The sequence below is a fragment of the Ictidomys tridecemlineatus genome, unplaced genomic scaffold (genome assembly GCF_052094955.1).
Source record: "Ictidomys tridecemlineatus isolate mIctTri1 unplaced genomic scaffold, mIctTri1.hap1 Scaffold_61, whole genome shotgun sequence".
NCBI classification, from domain to species: Eukaryota; Metazoa; Chordata; class Mammalia; order Rodentia; family Sciuridae; genus Ictidomys; species Ictidomys tridecemlineatus.
Genome location: NW_027524175.1, coordinates 57,672 through 71,948, shown reverse-complemented (window position 1 = coordinate 71,948; position 14,277 = coordinate 57,672). Strand labels below are relative to the sequence as shown.

The following is a 14,277-nucleotide window of genomic DNA, read 5'->3' as shown; positions in this document are numbered from 1 at the left end:
CATCATGTGGGATTAGGCTCCAACTTCCTTAATAAGACTCTTTTGGTGCCAGAATTAAAATCAAGAATCAATAAATGGGATGGACTCAAACTAAAAAGTTTCTTTCTTCTCAGCAAAAGAAACAAATCTGTGAGGTGAATAGAAAGCCTACATCTTGGGAGCAAATCTTTACCCCTCACACATCAGATATAGCACTAATCTCTAGGGTATATAAAGAACCTCAAAAGCTAAACACCAAAAAAAAAAATAACCCAATCAATAAATGGGCCAAGGACCTGAACAGACACTTCTCAGAAGATAATATACAATCAGTCAACAAATACATGAAAAATGTTCATCATTACTAGCTATTAGAGAAGTGCAAATCAAAACCACTCTAAGATTTCATCTCACTCGTCAGAATGGCAGCTATTATGGATACAAACCACAATAAGTGTTGGCGAGGATGTGGGAGAAAAAGGCACACTCATACACTGCTGATAGGACTGCAAATTGGTGCAGCCAATATGGAAAGCAGTATGGAGATTCCTTGGAAAATTGAGAATGGAACCACCGTCTGACCCAGCTGTCCATCTCCTCAATCTATATCCAAAGGACTTAAAAACAGTATACTACAGGACACAGATGCATCAATGTTTACAGCAGCACAATTCACAATAGCTAAACTCTGGGACCAACCTAGATGCCCTTCAATAGATGAATGGATTAAAAACTGTGGGGTGTGTGTGTGTGTGTGTGTGTATGTGTGTATACACACACATACACACACACACACACACACATACAATGGAATATTACTCAGCAATAGAAGAAAATAAAATCATGGCATTTGCAGGTAAATGGATGGAGTTAGAAAAGATAATGCTAAGTTAGCCAATCCCAAAAAACCAAATGCTGAATGTTTTCTTTGATATAAGGAGGCTGATTTATAGTGGGATAGAGAGTGGGAGATGGGAGGAACAACAAGCTCTAGATAGGGCAGAGGGGTTGGAGGGGAAGGGAGGAGGCATGAGGTTATTAATGATGGTGGAATGTGATAATTATTATCCAAAGTACAGGTATGAATACAGGAACTGGGTGTGAATATACTGTGTATACAATCAGAGATATGAAAAATTGTGCTCTATATGTATAAGAATTATAATGCTTTCTGCTGTCATATATGAATAAAAATGTTTTAAAAGGTCCGTAAAACCCTCTCACACCAGCCCATACTGACTCCCTCTTGCTGATACAGGAGAACAGTCATTTTAAAAATAATCATGAGAAACAAAAAAAAAAACCCTTTCAAGTCTGAAATTCAAATATTTCAGAACAGAAAATGGACAAAAAGATAAATATTGGGGCTAGGGTTGTAGTTCAGTGGCAGAGTGCTTACTCAGCATGTGTGAGGCACTGGGCTCGATCCTTAGCCACCACATTAAAAAAATAAAATAAGGGCATGCTGTCTATCTACAACTAAATTATATATATATATATATGAGAGAGAGAGAGAGAGAGAGAGAGAGAAGGGGGGGACACCAAATTTGAGAAAAAAGAAAAAGGAAGACAAAATGATCTCCTACACCTCATGGGTCTTTTTTTTTTAATATGTATTTTTTTAGTTGAAGTTGGACACAATGCCTTTATTTTTACTTTTGTTTTTATGTGGTGCTGAGGATTGAACCCAGGCCCTTGCACGTGCGAGGTGAGTGCTCTACCGCTGAGCCACCACCCCAGCCCCCCACCTCATGGGTCTTAAACGACCTAAAGCACATGACATAGTCAGTACTGTTGATGAACACAATAAATGTCCATAAATATCAGTTGCAATTTAAAAAACATTCTACTATTGAGAAGAGGAATCACTGTGCAAAGCACCATCATAAAGATAGGAGGTTTACCAAATAAACTCCAGAGAAGATGTCTGTGTCAAGGGAGAAAAGGTTCAAATTTAATCCTTGAGACTGACAGGACCATAAACATTAATACCATCACTTGGATTCAAAGTCCAGCTTCAAGGGAACAAGGATTACTCTGGCAGTTCTTGGACCAGGAAGCCTTAAGAATGTCATCAGATGACTACAGGGCTGGGTAGGAAAGAAAGGTCCCAGACTTCCCGTGGGGACGCATCTCACTCACACCCTACCTTGAGGTGATGGACACTGGCTCACCTAACCCCAACTCACTTCCTTCCTCCTGCTCTCTGATCCCTCCTCCAGCTGCAGGCAGGGCATCAGAGGCCCACTGGCTATTCTCTGTCTCTCCCAGGATGGACTCCAGGTCTCCCTTCTCCAGGGTGCTCCCCTCAGAGGACAGCAGTTTATCCAAGCCAAATTTCAGTATGTCACTCAACTTGAATGAAGAAAACGAGAGACCCAGTTAGTTCTCATGAAAACACAGATGAGGATGTGTGACTTGCTAAGTGTCTAAATGATACCAGGTAATTCTTTCCCTGATGGACTTTCTTCTCTTCCATCACAAATGACACCTGCCAGGCTGTTTTGAAGTTGGATGAGGAATAAGCAGAGAGGTGATAAATGATGATCAGAGATGTTGACTTTGACAATTATTTACAATACCAAAAAAAATTTGGGCCTCCAATTTTTTTGAGGAGTGGGGGCAGATAAAATGATTCCAGCATCTTCTATAGCACTTCTCACCAGCATTTTTTACAGGCACTTCCAGCAGTCCTGAGAGAACTCAGAGAACCTGTTGGCTACCTTCTTACCTCTCCCACTGCCAAACTCTTATAAAGAGAAGGTGCCACTGAATACCTCATCTCACCATGAGCTGCCACCTGTCCTTGCCAAGCCGCTTTGATACTACAGTGGTTTATGAGACCCACTTTGGCAAAACCATAACCACCCTGATCACCAGACCCAAAAGCCCTTTCTCAATTTCAGTCTCCCTGGATAATCCTGCGGCACTCCCCATCCTGCCCTCTTGCTCCCCCTAGGGGATATACTCAGCCTACTTCCTATGGCTACAGGAACCAGAATCTTAGATAGTGTTACCTGGCTTTCATTTGCTACTTGCAACTCTCCACCTCCCTAAGTACTATCTCTTAGGAATTCTGAACCAATTGGGATCCACATCATGGGACTTCATTTTCATTTTGCCCTTTTAGATTTGGTTAATTATCTCTAGATTGCCTATTCTGTAACTTGGAAACTTTAGCTTGAAAATACCTGAGATGAAAACTATGACAAAAACTAAGCAAAACCATACCTGTCATATTTATATTTAACTTTGGTGTACATATATATAACCAAGCCAAATGGCTTTGGCATTTAGTACCCAAAACAAAAGAAAGCCAAGTATTTATGATGAGGCTCAGTCCATACTGGGACCCTTCCCTCTTCCACTCCTTGGACTATGTCTCCTGGCTTCCCTCGCTACTGCTCACTCACAACATGTCTTTAAGGAACTACCCATTTTTTAAATGAAAACCACTTTATTATAGTAACTAAGAGCATGTAGTTGGAAGTTAAAGAGTGCTCGGATTAGAGTCATGAATCTGATGTTTGGAAAATTTCTTAAGATGGAGGTAAAGACAACGTCTATCTCATTTTTTTGTTATTCTTCTTCTAAAACAACTGGAAAAAGTGCACGACACACAATGCTTAGCACACAGTACGCATTCAATAAGTGTTCACCGCATCTTTATCTGTTCTCTGTTTCTGTTGTGTTCTCCTTCTAAAACAAGGAACCTGCTTTCCTTTTTCAGGACTTCACTGCTCTATACTGCTTAGATTTATCAAACCATAACCACGTCTTTTACTATTAGATTCTTTTAATAACTTAAAAAAATGTCCTGCTGTATTTTGAGACAAGGCAGTGAGTTATCACCCTTGTTCCTGGCAACCATAAATAACTCACAGTCTGGTGGGGAGGAAAGAATCAAGACAGAACCAGAGTGTGATTTCTTGCCATGGCTTGGGCAGGAAGTCCCACCGAGGTCCTCTCTACCAGCCCATAGTTTTTACTGGCCCCAGGATCTGGTCCCATGGCAGAGTTTGTGCCTGTGCATTTCACAATGATGTGCTAGCAGCTAATGCCACAGGGAAACCCCTGACTGAATGCCTGGAGCTCCCTCCACTGGGGAAGCATCTCCTCTAACTCCTGACGCCTGTGCCTTCACAACAGCCCATGATGAGCTCCTCTCCCAAGGTCCTGTAAAGAAGTATATTTAGACACCTACAGTGTACACGCACCACTCTCTCAAGCTTTCACCTTCCATTTGAAATTGCCTCTTCAATAGTGTGAAAATAAAATGCACAGCCTGCCCGGCCACCATGACAGATGAGCATGCAGAAGACTCAAAACACAAAAGGCCAAAGACTCCAGTTACTCTCTAAGATAAACTAAAGTCAAGCAAACAAACAAAACCTAGGGTTCTTCTTTCGGGTTCTAGTACCCCCAAATCTGTGACCCTTTCCTGCAGGTGAGTGACTCCCTAACAAAAACAGCGCCTTCCCTGTCTGCAATGCTGATGTGTAAAGATACAGATGTGAGAAAACTGCCATTTTTAAACTCATGCTTGGGCTAGTTGTAAATTTGATGATTCTGCTTGTAATACTGTGTAATTTTTTCCCTTTCATATACGTCTTGAATTTTTTGTTTGATAAGCTGATCCTTTTAAAGCCTGGTTTTTCTTGCAAATTTTTCTAATTCCTTTCTTTTCTGAGTCTCCCTCTAACAATAATGTATATTGATTTTTACTACAAATTCTGTTGACTAAAGCCTACATTATCTTCATCTTTCTAATTTCTATCCCTATCTTCCTACTTTCTACTCTCATCTTTCAGGCTTAAAGGCTTAAAGCCATCTTGGAACTTGCTCTCTCTCACTGCCTGCCTCAAAACAATAGCCAACTCCTGTCATTTCTCTGCAGTTTCCTACAGCAGACTTTCCCACAGCTACTACCTTTTCTCAGACATTTATTACTCTCTTCATGCTTGAATCATACTAGACACTAGGGGTTGATCTCTCTGCATCTAATCCCTCAGAAGGACTTGGGGTATATTATAATATAGGTTCAATTTTATCTCAAAGGCTGCTGCTAAGGAATAACTCTAAACCTCCTACCAAAAGAGAGTTCTCTAGGATATTCTAAGACAGCATTTGACTCCCATCTAATTTTTCCTTCTTCAACAAATTAACTCTAGTGCTTTCATCCCTATATCCTATGGCATAATTTTGAATTCCTAATCTTGTTCACTCATCTCTGAGTATGGAATGAGTACTGTAAGTCACTACTCAAAGCGTCTGGGATTAAAGAGGAGCTATGGAACTAATCATCACTGATTTAAAAATAAGGAAGAAAAATTTTTTTCTTCCTTTTTTTTAACTTAAACAAATTCTCTCTGAGGTAACTCGTGGCACACTCATCTTTAGAAGCCATAAAGAGATTAGATTCTTGATGTTCAGTTACATGCTCAAAGTCATACATCCAATAAGGGATAAGATGTGAATTTCAATCCAAGTTAGATGGTTCAAAGCTCATTCTCTTTATTCTATTTTCTCTGCCTTTAAATGCCACCCTCATTTTTAGCTTGTATGGCACCTTGCATGTAGTTAGGTACTGAGAGGGTAAGAATTAGGCCAATGAAAAAAATGTGTAATTTGCAACAATGGGTGGTTAATGCTTTTATTTTATTCTCATCTTTTATTTGCATTCTCATCCAAAGATAGTACTGGTTATAAATCATGAGACTCTAAAAAGAACACATTTTACCTGGAGGTCAGGATCAGCCAAAGATTTCTGGGCTCCCAGAGTAAAATGGTCTCTTTTTATGATTGTGTTGGTGAGCTGCAGTTTGGAGGCTGCTTTCCTATAAACTATTTCTTCCACAGTGTCTCGGCCAATCAGCTGGATCACTTTTACAGCCCTGTACGGGAGTCAAATGAGAGCAGTGTTAGAAGTCTGCAAAGCTGGGGAAAAAAGCATGCCAGGAAAATACACCCAAAAGGAAGCAAAACCAAATGACACATTCAGGGAACAATGAAAAGGACACTGCTCATTGGGACCTGAGCATTTGTTAGAGAAATCTGGCCTCAACTTCTGTCTGAACTTTTCCCCAAAAGAGGAAGAGGAAGGAAGATGAAGTGACCATTATTGGGCCTTCATCCGTAGCCAGGATAACCCCTGGCAGGCATGTTACCTCAAGTCAAAGGGTAGCTGAACACAACTTTGTTTCCTCTTTGTGATACTGGGAACCCAACCTAGGAGAGCTTTACCATGAAGTTATAATCCTAGCCTTAAAAAAAAGTTTTGAGACAGGGTTTAGGTAAGTTGCAAGGTTGGCTTTAAACTTGATCTTCCTGCTTGAGTCTCCCATGCTGATAATGATTACAGGCATGTGCACCCACTGGCTTTAACTTCATTTTTAAACTGAATTAGGATCTAACGTGAGAAACATGAACTAAATAAATTCTAAGTTTCTTCTAATCATTTTGGAATTTAACTGTTCTTTTCAACAAAGTGAGTCTGAACTGATCATGGGACCACTGATCCCCCAACATGATTCTACAAGCCAGCAGCACAACAGGGTTCAAACCCAGTGGACTCTAACTCCAACGTGGCACTGTTGTCAGGACTACATGGTCCACCTTCCTCCCCAATCCACAGCTGCAAGCCAACAGAGCAGAAAGGTGCCAATGACTAACTCACTCACTTGTTCTGGCCAATTCGGTGAGCTCTGGCAGCTGCCCACAAGTCATTTTGAGGATTAAAATCACTGTCAGAAAAAATAACAGTATCTGCTGCTTTTAAGTTCATGCCAACTCCACCTGAAAACCATACAAAAAAGGAGCATGATCAGCAACACACAAATAAGGAACTAGAAAACACACAAGGCAGGACTGGGTCCTACTGAAAATCTGAAATCAGTCCAACTGACTGGTTTCATCCTTCAAACTGAAATTTCTGCCCCAAACTTCAGGTTTTGACCACCCTACAGTGGTCAAAAGTGCTACCTCACCTTTCATTGCGTGAACTGGGAAAATTTAATTATCAAATATAACAGAATGAGAAGTAAGCAGAAGAAAAGGATGCTTAAGTTAATTGCACGAAGACATTTAATATTTGTTTGAAAACCTTGATTGGATTTTGCTTCAAACAGTCTGTGAATAAGGATACAAGTTCTTTCAGAAAACAGCTACAAAAATAAGAGGTCTGGGGGCTGCAGTTGTAGCTCAGTGATAAAACACAAGTGATAGAACACGTGAGGCACTGGGTTCCTTCCTCATCACCACATAAAAATAAATAAAATAAAGGTATCATCTGTTATGGTTTAGATGTGGTATCCTCCAAAAGCTCACATGTGACACAATGCAAGAAGGTTTGGAGGAGAAATGACTGGGATATAGCTTTAACCTAATCAGTGAATGAATTGCTAATGGGATTAACTGAGTGGTAACTGGGGCAGGTGGGTGTGGCTGGAAAAAGGGGTTCAGCAGGCACATGGATAAGGGGTATATATTTTGTATCTGGACAGTGGAGTCTCTCTCTCTCTGCTTTCTGATCATGATGTGAGCTGCTACCCTCAGTCACACTCTCCAGCCATGATGCTGCCTCCCCTGGAGCTCCAAGGAATGGAGTCGGCCTTCTATGGACTAAGACCTCTGAAACCATGAACCCTCCAATAAACATTCCTCCTCCACAGTTGGTTCTGGTCACAGAGGTGAAAAAGCTGACTAAAACAGTGCCCATCTACAACTAAAAATGTATCTTAAAACAACGAGAGGTCTGCAGTGGGCAGTAAGAAACACACATGACCACACTTGCAGCTTCAACAAGGTAGGAAGACCTGACACTAGCTATGATTAGAGCAGATGATACCTGCCTCTGAGTGGAGAAAACCTGAGAGTGTCTTCCTGTACTGGTTTCCACACTGATCAAAGAAGATGTCGTAAAATCAGTTCAAGACAAGAACACTCAATGCAACAACTCTCTGGTCTTTCTCCAATGGTGCAGGAAAAGGCCAAAAGAGCACTTTGGGTTCAGGAATTTAGAGTACTAAGAAGCAAACCACAGGCTTCTCTTTGATAAATGTGGAAACTGTACAGAACACACTCTAGCCAGGGTCGTTGGAGCTCATTGCTAAAACAGGCCTAAAAGGGCTTGTTCCAAGAACTGAATGAAGGGTTCCTTTCTACAGGACTACTAACTCCTGGCTGGATGTAAGACAAGCCAGGCAGGAACGTTCTCATTGAAGTCTTCCTATAAAATCAAAGTTGGAATAAAGAAATACTAATGACTGAATACGGAGAAAGGCTAAGTTATACCCAATAATAAGAGCTACACTTCTATTTTACTACTGCCAAGCACTTTACATGTGTTGACTCTTTTAACCCTCACAACAACCCTGTGTCCTTGCTAGCACTATTCTCATTTTGCAGATGCTGAAATGGAAACAGCTACATTAAGGGATTTATTTGAAGTTGCACCACTAGAAGATAAAACAGTCAGGATTCCATCCCATATTCCAGAATCTGAGGTCATTACTCCTGGGACAGAGACAGGGTCTCACAGTGTTGCCCAGGCTGGCCTTGAACTCCTGGGCTCAAGCCAGCCTCCTGAGTAGCTGAAACTGTAGGCATGCACTAATGTGCCAGGCTCCAGAACCTTTTTGTCCACTGTATGCTAATTATCAAGGCAGTCATATCATTTGAAAATGTGTTTGTGTTCCATAAGAATTATCTTTCTTGGGCTGGGGATGTGGCTCAAGCGGTAGCATGCTCGCCTGGCATGCGTGTGGCTCGGGTTCGATACTCAGCACCACATACAAAGATGTTGTGCTCGCCGAAAACTAAAAAAAATAAATAATTCTCACTCTCTCTCTCTAAAAAAATAATAATAATAATAATAATAAAGTTGCTTTGTCATCACTAAAAAAGTTAAAAAAAAATTATCTTTCTCTTGAGTTAATAGTGGCTAGTGCAGCCCTTCCTCACCAAAGATATTTTAAGCTGCATTTAGTTGTTTGGGACATATTCCTAAGCTATCGCTGCCATCTGCCGGCAATATGTGGTAACAACCCCGTGGAAAGCTGGAAGGAAACATTAAATGAAAACGCGGCACAGGTATAGCTACAACACGATGGCACGTATGACAGTTAGTGCGTGAAAAAGGCTAATGTCCAGGACTGCTTCAGCTTCTAGATAATCTACTCTGAGGCCTCCAAGGAGATTAACTAATTTTAGATGTTTCAAACATTATTTGCTCTCTAAATATGAAAAATAAAATCTTAAAACGCGGGGCTGGGGATGTGGCTCAAGCGGTAGCGTGCTCGCCTGGCATGCGTGTGGCCTGGGTTCGATCCTCAGCACCACATACAAACAACGATGTTGTATCTGCCGATAACTAAAAAATAAATATTAAAAAAATTCTCTCTCTTCCTCTAAAAAAAAAAAATCTTAAACACATAAATGGAATTCCTCTCCCAACACTGACCATGCCTTTGACCACATCCTTTGAGCTTCCCCAAAGAATAATCATGAGACAATGGGACTGAATGACAGGGTGTGGTATATGACCTGGGAAGAGACTGGACCAAAGGAATCTGATTGTATCTTATTATTGGCTTTAAGACACACACTAGAGAAATGATCTCCTGATACTCAAGGGTCATATCTAACAATTCTTTTATAGACCCATATAGTACAAAGCACTTACTAAGTGCTTTCTACATAAGGATGACCTTTCATTCCATAAAGACATTAATCTCTTTATCATCAAGGACACAATTCCTGTTTGTGTTCCTATATCTATTCCATCAGGATTACCATCAAAAAAATAAGATCATGAAACCCAGACTATGAATTCAAAATTAATTTAGGGTTTTTTGATTCAGAATGTAAGAAAAATTCCATTTCCCCAAACCGATTTCAAATTATTTAATACTATGTGAAAGCAACTGGCAAAACCACAAGTGTCATTTATTTATGATTAAGTCATATGGACAATACCATAATAATTATAAATAGCTGTCAGTTTCACTCTAGTCATATTTTAAACAAATCTTTATTAAACTTTATAACACTCTTTCAGAGGTACTCCTGGAGGAAGGGAAACTAGAAAAGAGATTATCTTATTTTCCAAATTCATGGCTAGAAAGGAGAATGAATGAATGTGAATAAAACTTTCCCCCAAATTAAAAACAAAACAAAACAGGACGTTCCTGGTCAGTGGTCTAAGTGGATTAGAATTACTTTCCAACAGGCCCAGGTTTCAGCCTCCCTTCTCACGATCACAGCTTCACAGGTTGAACAGAAAAGAGCTCCACACGAGAAGTCCAGTACTAGGCTACGTAAGTGCTTCGATTCTCTCTTTTTTCAATACTCCTTGGTAAGAACCTCTCCTTTCAGAGAATTAGGGGAAAATGTACCAGTGGTGGGATGACTGTCTGCTTCCTCAACACCCATAGGCTTACCTGCCCTGGTGCTCAGGAGAAAAACAAAGATGGGCTGCTGTCCAAAGCTTTTGATGGCCACGTGTCTCTCTTCGCCTCTCACAGAACCGTCCACACGCTCATAGCTGTAGCCTTTACGTAGAGAAGACAACAACCACACACAGGTCCTTACTCTTTGCAAGGACTCTTAGGAAATAAAATAATCGAGTCATTCCTAAGCCAATGCCTATTTGTCCTTTCCACACCCAAGCCTGCCCTACTTTCAATAAAGCCCAAAGGAAAAATATCAATTGTTTTATAACTTGATCTTGTTTCTTATTTTATGTGGTACTGAGGATTCAAACCATTGTCTCTCACATGCCAGGTAAGGGCTCTACCACTGAGCCACAACCCCAGTCTGAAAGATCTAAATTTAGGGGAACAATTCATCACTTCAGTCAAGAGCTTTGTAATGTTGTGAACAACCAATAAAAAAAAAAAATTCATCACTTCACCAAAAAAATCACCATAACACACTATCCTGGGTTTTAAAACCACAGGCAGCCAAAGTCTTTGGCATTTGCATAGGTAATATTTGGTTTTGACTCTTCCCAGGCCACCCTAAATATCCACACACTGGCAGTTGGTGACTACTGAGACACAATCCTGACTTAGGCAAGCAGTAAGACAAGCGCTTGGGAGCCTACCTGATGACCCAGCACCTGCTTTTTAGTGAAGCTCTAGGGCTCTCCACTTGTCACCACGCATCAGGTCAGGAAGGGGAATTATAATCTCAATTCATGTTTTGGTACTCGAGATTCCTCAATGTGCCAGTAGCTGAAGTGTCCAGTTACTGCAGTACTTGGGGGGCATCAAGTAGATCTGAGAGACCACTCCCAACTAAACTTTAAAACAGTTATTTCTGCGGCTGATACTCTCCCACAGGCTCAAAAATCAACCCCTGTTCAAGCTTTGTCCCATTATCCCACATCAATTTTATTATATATTAAGCAGAGTTCTCAAGTAACTGCCTACATCCCCTATTGTCACAGAAATAACTGCTCTCACCCTCCCTCTGCTTGATTTGTGGGATCTCCATACTATCTATCTTCCCTTTCTTACTAATCCTGCATAAGTACACAACTGCTGAGCTGTCGAGAGACACTGCAAGTGTTTGTCGCTGAAACTCGACTCACACATTTTTGAAGCCACTCAGCATTTTCACAATGTCTGCTCCATACCCATCACCTACATCACCTGGTGAGAATGTGGGTGTTACTTCTGCCCATGCGTCTCTACCCTGCTGTTGATCTTGCTTCACACACCACTGTCCCCTCTCCTCAGACTTTTCACCTTCTTTGTCTTTAACTTTTTCCTCGGTAACCTTCCCACACCCCTTATGACTCTCAGATGATGTAGTGGCCAAGGGGAGTCACCTTTGCAGTCCATATAGTCCTGGAGAATATCCAACATCTGGGTCATCTGAGAGAAGAGTAAGACGCAATGACCCCTGGCAAGAAGAAGAAAAGGAGAAACTGCCAACTCTAGTAGTGTTTACGGGGAGTGACCCTCAGGCAACATGACCAAAGGGGATAACTTTACACATAAGGGAAATGCTAAAGTAGAAATATCAATGTCCTGTAACTTTCTCAGAAACTCTGAATACTTTATACAAGAAGACAAAGTGCCTCCACATGTAGCTGCATCCCTCAGAGCAGTCCCAGGGCACCTGTCAATTCACCAGGGAGTGTGGAAGCCCTGTCGTAACCAAGGATCCTCTTTCCGGAATATCACTTCACTCAATGAAGACAGAAGTTTCATTTCAATAGTAAAATAAATATACATGTGAAGAGTAAAGGCAAGGTACAAATGTGTGTGCACCCACTCCCCAAGATCCTGAAGAGCTATGGAAGGCTATCTACTGCTATTCCCACTTGGCGGTACAAGTCATTACCATCTAGAAAAGTCGAAAAGCATCATGTTAGAGAAGCAATCCCCCATGGTACACAAGAAACTTACATATAGAGTGTGAATAAAGGAAAGGATAATTCAAAATAATGTAGAAGAAACAAAATCAGGGTGACAGCCCTTATCATCAGACATTGTTTTAAATTTGCCTGAACAAACAAGGACAATGCTGTCAAAAAAATTTTTTTTCTAAGAAAACGAACTTACCTTAATGTTGCCAGGAGAGTAAGACCAAGAGTTAGGGAGAACATCGGCCAGGCTCTAGCCCCATATTTTTGGAAAAAGCACTGAGTTTGAAGGTGAGTACCTGGATTCTTATCTCTCTCTGCCACTTACTACCTATATGACATTGGGCGTGACCTTTCGAGGTCATGAAAAACTTGGATGGAAGGTATCTATAGGTTCTTCTCCATCTCTAACACACACACTTATGGTAGATACGTCAAAGGCCATAAAATACAGTAAGACATGTAATTATGATTATTAACAATTTTTCATATTTACGTTTTAGTCATAGTTGAACACAATACCTTTATCTATTTTATTCTTTTAATTTCTTTAGTTGTAGATGGACATAATAACTTTGTTTTATTTATTTATATTTTTGTACATGGTGCTGAAGATCGAATCTCCTGCCTCACGCATGTGAGGCGAGTGCTTAGTCACTGAGCTATTTATTTATCTTTGTGTGGTGCTGAGGATTGGACCCAGGGCCTCACATGTGCTATCTAGGCAAGCACTCGACCACTGAGCCACAACTCCAGCCCCAGGACATGCAATTATTTAATTTGCAAAAGACTGGGCAATTTTGACAAATCTGAAGTTTTAAGTTAGTTCAGGCCACACCTGGGGCAATCATCCTAAAGGCACAATTCTGAAATTCTTGAGTCTCTTGTCTTTTCCTAGACTCCCCCTTTCCTGTGGTGATGAAGATGTACATGCTGGATACCAGGCTGCTGAACACTAACCAAATGTCATCTTCTGATACCCAACTTGCATTTCAGGGAAAGAGTATTCCCCAACTACGCCTTGAGTTTAAATCAAATTCCAAAGATTAACAAGAACCAATGTTTACTCAACCTTTATTATGTGTCAGTTCAATTCAAGGAACCAGCAGGCAATTTTAAAAGAAATGCTCAATGTTGACTCATCCTTGTGGATGCAACCAACATAGCTGGACAGATGAGGTGAACATACATTGATCAACAAGGTAGCAGAGTAAGGTAGGGCTTGCCAAGTCCTGGACTGGGATCCTAAATGCTGCAGGAATTCAGGAAAGAAAGGATCAAGGTGGAGGAGTGGGGTTGGATGAGATAGAATGGGGTGGGTGTACAGTTGCAGAGAAAGTAGGCCCTGAATTCCAGGCTTCTAAAAAAGGGAACTTGAATCAGTCTCAAGAATCAGTAAGTTCTTCATTACTCAGGTTTGAACTAGTCACTCCCCAAGAGCAGTACATGTCAACCTATTCCTACCTGGAATTCAGGAATGCCAGCAGCTTATCCAGCAGGTGAAGTTTCCCACTAGCCTCAATCAGGTGGTCTCCAACTTCAAAAGGCTCTGGCTCCACACCTGGAAAGCAGAGAGCCCAATCCTAATTGTGTGCCCTGAGTCAGGGCAAAATTCTTAAGTAGAAAACCCAATAGGTAGGCAACAGAGAGAGCCCAAGCTCTTTCTAATGCAGTAGGCCCTTCAGTCTCACCTATTCGAGGCATTTTCTAATTATTTGCTTAATATCAACTGCAGAGCCTGGCACATCCAAAAAGTCTAATAAGTATTTATCTAAGAAACAAACTCACTCTTTAGGAAACTGAGGGAAAGGAAGATGCCAGAGATCAAGAAGATCCACAAAGGAAATTCTAAGGCTCTCACTCTAGATAAGAAATCAAGAAATAGGCTTAGGTGTGTATAAAAGTGATTCTCAAGGTACAGGCGG

General features: G+C 41.0%; 1 pseudogene across 1 annotated transcript in view; it reads right to left on the bottom strand.

The window, feature by feature from the left end:
* Positions 1-14,277, bottom strand: part of LOC144374199 (transport and Golgi organization protein 1 homolog) — a 130,894-nt pseudogene that overhangs the window by 82,160 nt on the left and 34,457 nt on the right. The window contains exons 17-22 of the transcript XR_013433664.1: positions 13,817-13,913; positions 11,813-11,886; positions 10,419-10,529; positions 6,660-6,774; positions 5,720-5,873; positions 2,169-2,334 (exon numbers count right to left, since the gene is read on the bottom strand). The product of XR_013433664.1 is annotated as a transport and Golgi organization protein 1 homolog (transcript). The remainder of the gene's footprint in view (positions 1-2,168; positions 2,335-5,719; positions 5,874-6,659; positions 6,775-10,418; positions 10,530-11,812; positions 11,887-13,816; positions 13,914-14,277) is intronic.